The 7,973-nt window shown below is 48.1% G+C and overlaps 1 long non-coding RNA gene across 1 annotated transcript; it reads left to right on the top strand.

Moving 5' to 3' along the window:
• Window positions 1-357: 357 nt before the first annotated feature.
• On the top strand, window positions 358-6,058 carry LOC147361196 (uncharacterized). Its single transcript, XR_015139893.1, has 3 exons — window positions 358-454; window positions 2,107-2,273; window positions 3,982-6,058. It is a non-coding gene; the product is annotated as an uncharacterized LOC147361196 (long non-coding RNA).
• The last annotated feature ends 1,915 nt before the right edge of the window (window positions 6,059-7,973 follow it).

Raw genomic sequence — 7,973 nt, 5'->3', positions numbered from 1 at the left:
GGTTGCCATTTCCTTTTCCAGGGGATCTTCCCGACCCAGGGATCAGACCTGTGTTTCCTGTATTGGCAGGAGGGTTCTTTACCAGGGGAGTCGTGGAGCTCCAAGGAGCCCGAGTTCTACCTTGGAAATTGGCCTCTGTGTCCATGTGAGGAGGTGCTTCTCCAAGAAAAGGATGGCACGTATTCTATTTAAGAATTTATTATTTTAAAATACACGTCCACATAGAATGCAGGCCTCTGTCTGTGACCTCGTGCCAGAGCCCACACATGTTAAGGGCAGTCTATTAAATTCCCCTTGTGTATTTACCTTTGAAATCATGAAAATGTTTTACATAATGATGCCATGAAATTATATTTTAAGGTGTGCTTCCTAAACGTTGAAAGCAAAGAGAAACAGCTGAGCAGAACTGGGACTTGGACCGGTGGCGTAACTATCCCCAAAGGGACTGTTTCAGGTGACTATAAAATGCAGTCATTTGACACTACATCCCTGTTTGGGCTGTATTCTGGGGATAAAAAGAACTGCGGAACATTTTAAGAACTGTATCCAGTGACTCTGTGGCGTGTGGTGGTATTAGGCGTTTTCATTCTGAAATGATCATGTGTACATTGTGTAATAAAGCACGGGAGTGTGTCCATTTGCCTCCCGGAAGCTCCAGCCCCAGCCTCGTGCTGCCTTTGTAGACAAGCCAGTGAGCCTCGTGTGCCGGGACCCAGTTCCTCCCGATGAGAACAGGGCCGCAGACCCCTCTGCTGAGGTTGTCCCAGTGCCGTCCCCGGGGCTGCCGTGAAGGTGAATGCCTTAGTTCTCGTGACAGGCATTTAGCCGGCTAGCATCCCTGCTCTCTGGCTGCCTGTGCTCGGCCTGGTGGCCACGTTAGGGTAAATACATCCTTTCCTACTGCTCAACTTCAAATTAAAACAACTCAAAAGTAATGTCTGAAAAGCGCTGGGTTTTTACATCTGGGTTCAATCAGGAGGCAGAAACTGTACAATAATTTGAACAAGGGACATTCACTATAAGAAATTATGAAACAACGGTATGAAAGTGGCTATAAAGATGGAAAGAGAACTCGGGTGCCCTAGGTCAGGAAGACACCCAAGAAAAGGCAGACTGGGAAGGGGGTTCACCATAGATGAAACAGGTATGGTGTGGGCTGGGGGTGCGGTCACTGGCTGGGACAGAAGTCCACTGGTGAGAGCTGACCCATGTCCCCTGGCAGCAGGAACGTGTGTCCCAAAGCACAGGCAAACGGGGCTTATAGGTGGGCACATAGAGAGCGGTCAAGGCGCCACTGCCTGCATGAGGCTGGCAGCACAGCGGTGTCCCCACTGGGGGTCTGCAGCTGGGCAGTCACCAGCCTGGGCCAAGGCTCTGATGCTGCCTGTGTGCTAGGGCGGGGCACCACCGGGCATACACACACACACACACACACACACACACATACACACACACATACACGCATGCACACAACTGACAATGCAACAGGGATGAAAAAGAGCAAATGTCTCTCCCAGAAACGAGGGGAAAGGACCTGGCCTTCTCCTGCATGGGTCCTCTCTTGCCCTCTACTGACAGAAGTTTAGCATTGCACCCATGGTCAAGGAGAGCCAGTGAGTGCTCACAGCCGCTTCTCACAGAGCAGGTGCTGCAGGCGAATTTGGATCCCGTAGGCAACAAACTGATAACTGGCTCGCTGGGTGAAAATCTGCAAGATAGAATTGTATGAAGTTATTGAAAATTCTGTTTTATAAAACTATTTCATGCCCTGAGAAAATCCTCATGATATGCTGTGAAAAAGCAGATTACAGAAGCAATCAATACACTGTAATCCAAATTAAAAAAAGAGAGCTAAGATCCTTGTTTATAAGATTTCTGAATGTCTTCTCTCCCCCTGCCTGTCAACCCCCATAATTTGGTTAGAGTGAGAAAATGGGTCAAAGTTCGGGCAGTGATAGTCACCTTGTGTGTTAGAGAAGTGATGATTTTCATTCCCTTCCTGTCATCTGTCTCACTCCTTGGCCAGGAGCAGCTGGGGGAATGTGCAGGGAAAGCGTTATGTTACTCAGATGCTTGGCCACTTTCCCGCTCCTTTTTTGCTTTCAGAATCCCCTCAGTGATGTTGGACTGGCCTCTCCTCAGGCCAGGAGAACTGGAAAGGACTGGACCCCGGCTTCAGGAAAGGGTGTGAGAAAAGATGGTTGCCTTTATCCCTCAGACCAGCAGGGTCAGTGGTCACGTGAAGAAAGGTGGTCAGTGGCCGACGGTGCGAGGTAAACCGTGCTTAATCGCTTTTATTGATACAGTTTCTCAGGGTCCCTGTGTGCCCGGGACTCTCTAGCTGGGCAACAGCAAGTCCCGGTTTTTATTTTAATTCATGTGTGTGTGTGATTCGTGGAACAGTTTGGAAAATGCTGCTATGGAAGCATATGAAAGATGTCTACAAACATTTTTAAAGCTACAATACCAAAACACCTTTGACCTCATAGCATATCTTCTTATACTAATGATTGACTTTTGTTACAAATAGAAGTCTATCCTCATAAAAATATCACTGCCTCTATATACATACACACACATATGCAAGTGATATACACACATAAATGCACATAATACACACAATACACATGTATACATACATATATATGCACACAATATACATACACATAACACACCTACACATACATGGGTACGTACACATGCTTACACATGTATAAACATAATACATGCACATAATATAAAACACATACATATACCTGCACCTATATATGCATATACATATAGACACATATAGATACATATGTACACATATGTACACACATAATATGCATACACATACATATCCTCACACATATACCCTTACATACATACACTGTACATACATACACCATCTAGATTTGTCATAGCTTTTTTTCCAAGCAGCAAGTGTCTTTTAGTTTCATGGCTGCAGTCACCATCCGCAGTGATTTTGAAGCCCAAGAAAATAGTGTCACTGTTTCCATTGTTTCTCCATCTATTTGCCGTGAAGTGATGGGACAAAAAGCCATGATCTTCGTTTTCTGAATGTTGAATTTTAAGCCAACTTTTTCACTCTCCTCTTTCACTTTCATCAAGAGGCTCTTTACTTCCTCTTTGCTTTCTCCATAATGGTGATGTCATCTGCACATCTGAAATTATTGATATTTCTCCTGGCAATCTTGATTCCAATTTGTGAATTATCCAACCCGGCATTTTGCATGATGTACTCTGCATATAAGTTAAATAAGCAGGGTGACAATACACAGCCTTGACGTACTCCTTTCCCAATTTGGAATCAGTCCATTGTTCCATGTCTCATTCTATCTGTTGCTTCTTGACCTGCATACAGATTTCTCAGGAGGCAGGTAAGGTGGTCTGGTATTCCCATCTCTTGAAGAATTTTCCACAGGTTGTTGTGATCCACACAGTCAAAAATTTTTAGTGTAGTCAATGAAGCAGAATAGGTATTTTTCTGGAACTCTCTTCTTGCTTTTTCTATGATCCAATGGATGTTGGGAATGTATACACATATATACAAATAATGTACACATACAAACATATGCTTGCATGCAATATATATTTATAGACATATAGATACATATACATACACACATGTAATGCATATACCTACACATATACACTACACATAATATACACATAATACACATGCGTGCATATAGCATAACATGCATATATACACTCACACATAATACACACAACGTATGTGCACATGCGTGCACACAATATGCTTATACACACGCACAGAGACACATATCCACACACTGACAAAGATCGAGGTTTCTGTGCCACGAGACAGCAGCTCTCTTCTCGTAGGAATAAAATTATGGGCAATTTATCCCGTCTGTGCTTTTGTGTAATCTCCAAAATTCCTGTGGTTGGTTGTTGGTTTTGTACTAAAGCAGAAACACCCGTGAACTGCCTTCTGTTGTGTTTTCACTGTAGCATTACAGCCACTTGGAAGGAGGGCTCAACACACGCCCCGTCAAGGTGACTGCCCAGAGGCTGTCTCTGCCGTCACGTCTCCTGTTGAGGCAGCCACATTGCAGATGTCAGCGGGGAAGGTTCTCTGACCTGCTAATGGGCTGCGTCCGAATCGGCAGGGTCTGCCTTCCTTTGCAGGGTCACGCTTGTGTTTTCTCAGCTGCTGGAGCCTGACCCTCTCTGACAATTATTACTTCATGTCAGAAGGCTGCTGGGCAAGCTGGAGCTGCTGGGAGAGACGGAGCTGGCCCCATCAAACTCTGGGTGGTGAGGCTCTGGCAGAGGGTTAAAGGTTCCAGAGTTTTCTGTGAAAAGACATCTCGGCCGTTCCTGTGCCCCCCTCCCTCCTGGGCTCCCTCATACCCCTCACCAGCCTGCAGCTGGAACAGAGGCCTCGGACGGTGGCGCCATCGTGGGTCCGGGTCTGTGTCGTGACAAAGAGACAAGAGAGATGGCCCTGGGCTGCCCAGTGACCATCTTCAGGTGGATGATCTGAGTCTCCTGGGATTTCTCCAAAGAGGAAGTGCAGAAGGCCTCTCTCTCCCTATCATAACGACGACCACCCACTTGGACTCCAGGTTTCCTTTAGGCAGGAGGGAGCGAGGGGGCCAGTGTTTGCTGCCTCCATCGCTTCACCAGCTCTTATTTACAGATGCCGACTGGGGCCTTCCTGGAAGAGGAATTCATCTGAGAGGAAAGCGAGGGTCCCTGAGAAGGATAAGGGCTGGCGGAGGGCAGCCGTCAGCTCCTCCCACCTTTGTGTGTCCCAGCAGAAGGTCCCAAGATGGCAGGAACCCGCCTGGCTCAGGCAGAAGCTGGCGGATCTTCAGATTCTGACTCTCAAGCTCGAGAGCACCGGTGACATGGAGCTCCAACTTGTGGCTTCTCCCACCTCACTCTCTGTGCACCCGGGGGTGGCCTGGGGAAATGGCCCTGCTTCTTGGCAGCACTGAGAGTGCCCTCTGTTTACATGGGTACCTCTACAATGAAGACAGCTAGTCACCACCACAATGGCTAATGCTTTTGGAAGGCAAAAAGTGCTTGCGATGGATCCTTTCATTTAAAGTAGTCTTTCAACACATACGTGAACACATCCTGTGTGCCGGCATGGTTCTAGACACTGAAATCAGTGGTAGACGAAAGAGACGAAATCTCCTGAAGGAATAACACGTGTCCTGTACACAGGATGGAACAATATTTAGCCTTTGAGTGAGGGGACACAGATGTGCTACAACGCATGAACATGGGATCCTACGTGCGACAACATAGATGAACCTTGAGGGTGTTGTGAAGGAAATAAGCCAGAAACGAAAGGACAAATACTGTGTGATTCCACTTGCCTGGAGCAGTCAGGTGCGTAGGGATAGGAGCAGAAAAGTGGTTGCCAGGGTCCGATGGGAGGGGGGAGGATGAGGCATTGTTGTTTAATGGTGTTGATTTGAAACAAATAGATGGCTAGATATTTCTCTAGCAAAGAGGTTTATTCAGAATCAGCAGAGAATTGCAACTCAACAATGGTGAGGACATCTAAGTCCCTGCCTAGCAAGGGAAGGAGGAGCCTTTTACAGGGGGATCGCTGAGGCCTTAAGAAGGTGGATGCACAACACCTCTTCCCTGGGTTTTTACAGAAAGCTCCTCAGGTAATTCTCTTGGGCAGCTGGAGCTGAGAATCCCTGTTTCACAATCTTGAGTGCACCTTTAATCAACTGGGGAGCTTTAAAAATAATACCGATATCTGTGTCCCATCCTGAAGTTTTGATGTTGTCTGAGTGCCCTTGAGCTATGGGGCTTCTGAAAGCTCCCAGGATGGCCCACTTTCCATCCTTGACCATGAGCCAGACTGGCAACTCTGCATCTCTCTGCCAGGGCCCAAGGCTCCATCAAGCACAGTGCCTAGGACTCATGATACTCTCAGGGGTCCACAGCATTTAGTTTTCATTTCTTTAAAAATCAGAAGCAAAAAGAAAATGAACATTTATGTTGAAGAAAATGTTGTCATATGTACTGTTAATATATTCACCTTTGTACCAACACTGCTATAATGTGGAATTTTTAAGACTTTTTTTGTGCAGGAAGAGCCCACACAGGTCATGGTGCTGTCCTAATGTCTGCTTTGATCTCAGTGGTCCCCCAAGGTCCCATCCAGAGCTTTGAACCCAGAGGGTGCTGAGTGAATGAGGGAGGAGACTCAAAGGATTAAACAGCTACAAGGAAAAAAAATTGTTACGAGGGGGATGGATGAACGTGGAACATTCCATGGAACTCGTCCATGGAACGAACTTGGCAGAGCTTGAAAGACGTGGCGAGATTAGGCTGGGAAGAAAAAGCCAGGAGAGTGGATGTCTGCCCCCACCAGGCACCCCGTGGTTTTTTACGAGAAGTGACACCACGCCTTTAATACCCCAGGGCTTCCCTAGTGGCTCAGGTGGTAAAGAATCCACCTGCAATGCAGGAGATCTGGGTTTGATCCCTGGGTCAGGAAGATGCCCTGGAGAAGGAAATGGCAATCCTCTCCAGTATTCTTGCCTGGAGGTTCCATGGACAGAGGAGCGGGCTTTAGTCCATGGGGTCACAAAGAGTCAGAGATGACTAACACACACACACACAAGCAAACTGAGGCTCCATTTTCACTCCCTGTAGAAAGATCCCAGCCCCCTCCTGCTCAGCCCCAAAGCCACTTTCGTCTGGAATCACTGGGATTGTCTCACCTATGTTCTGCTGCCTCTGGACACAGAGCTGCTAGCCGGGAATGCAGCCCACTTCCTTCATCCCCTGCAGCACATCAGCCCACGCCTCTTCCTGACAACTCAGGACACCAGAGGTGAGTTCAGGACAGAGTTGACAGGTGACCACTGAACTTGTGCCCGTGTCTGTCCCAAGGGACCCCTGGGCTTTCCACGAACCTCCTCACCAGCCATCTTCTTCTTGGGGTGCTGCCCAGCCCCTCTGTTCCTCCCAGGGCTCCCCCTGCCCCTCTAGCCCTCCAAGGAAACTCCAGTTATGGGGCTTAAATCACTGTTGCTTTTTTATGCTGAGCTTTGAACCCTTTTGAGGGAAGGGGCAGGCATTTCTTTTAAAGCCCAAAGACCCAAGAAAGCCCACTCAGGGCTTCGGCATCTGCCCTGGCACACCATTTTGTCTTGTACCAGAAACACAGTTTCTTCTTTCTTTCTTCACAGCAGGGACTCCATCTTGGGACAGACACTGACGTCCAGGAAGGGCTAGTAGGTGGACCCCGCAGGTCACAGCTTCCTCTCCAAGTTTTGTGATGCCTTGGCATGGTTGTCCAGGCTGCTGGGTGGGCGGGGTTTCCTGTCTTGGGTCTTGCTGAGTGTGCTTCTCGCTGATTCTTTGGGGGATGGTTCTTCCATGGAAAAGTTCTGTGCAGGGCTCATCTTTCATTCCAGATCCAGCTGGTAAATCTGGACAGGGAAGCTTTCTCTAGTCCTTTATGGCTCTTCCTTCTCCAGATGGGGTCATATCTGGTTTGGAAAACTGAGATCCCCAAGGAGACCATCACTAGGTCTCTGTCCAGATCAGGATCCTCCCGCGTTCTGGCTGAAGTTTGAGGGTGGGGCTGGGCCTCAGGGACTCCCTGTGACTCTGAGTCAGAGAGGACAGCAGGGAGCCTGGCTTCCTGCAGGGTGTTGACCACACATGCACACATGCAATCATGCACACATGTGCACACCAGTGTACACACTCATGAGCACACCCTTAGCTGGCCCTGCACACTCACAGCCGTACATCTAGATGGGGTGCCCAGGGATCTGTGCACACAGCAGTCCTCAGCTTCAGAAACAGCGGTTCTTGGAGTGTATTCTGTCCTAACTTGTAGGCAGCAGAGGAAAATGGCCACAGAAGAGTTTAGCCCCCAGCCTGCTTTTGTGGGCAGGCAGACAGGCTTTCGGGGGAAGAGAAAAGTATGAGGTCTGAAGGATTTGGGAAAACAG

This window comes from Bos grunniens, chromosome 13 (assembly GCF_055505025.1).
Source record: "Bos grunniens cultivar Pamir isolate PY7600 chromosome 13, Bosgru_T2T1.0, whole genome shotgun sequence".
Taxonomy (NCBI): domain Eukaryota; kingdom Metazoa; phylum Chordata; class Mammalia; order Artiodactyla; family Bovidae; genus Bos; species Bos grunniens.
The sequence above is the reverse complement of the archived record's forward strand: the minus strand, read 5'-3'. Positions and strand labels throughout refer to the sequence as shown.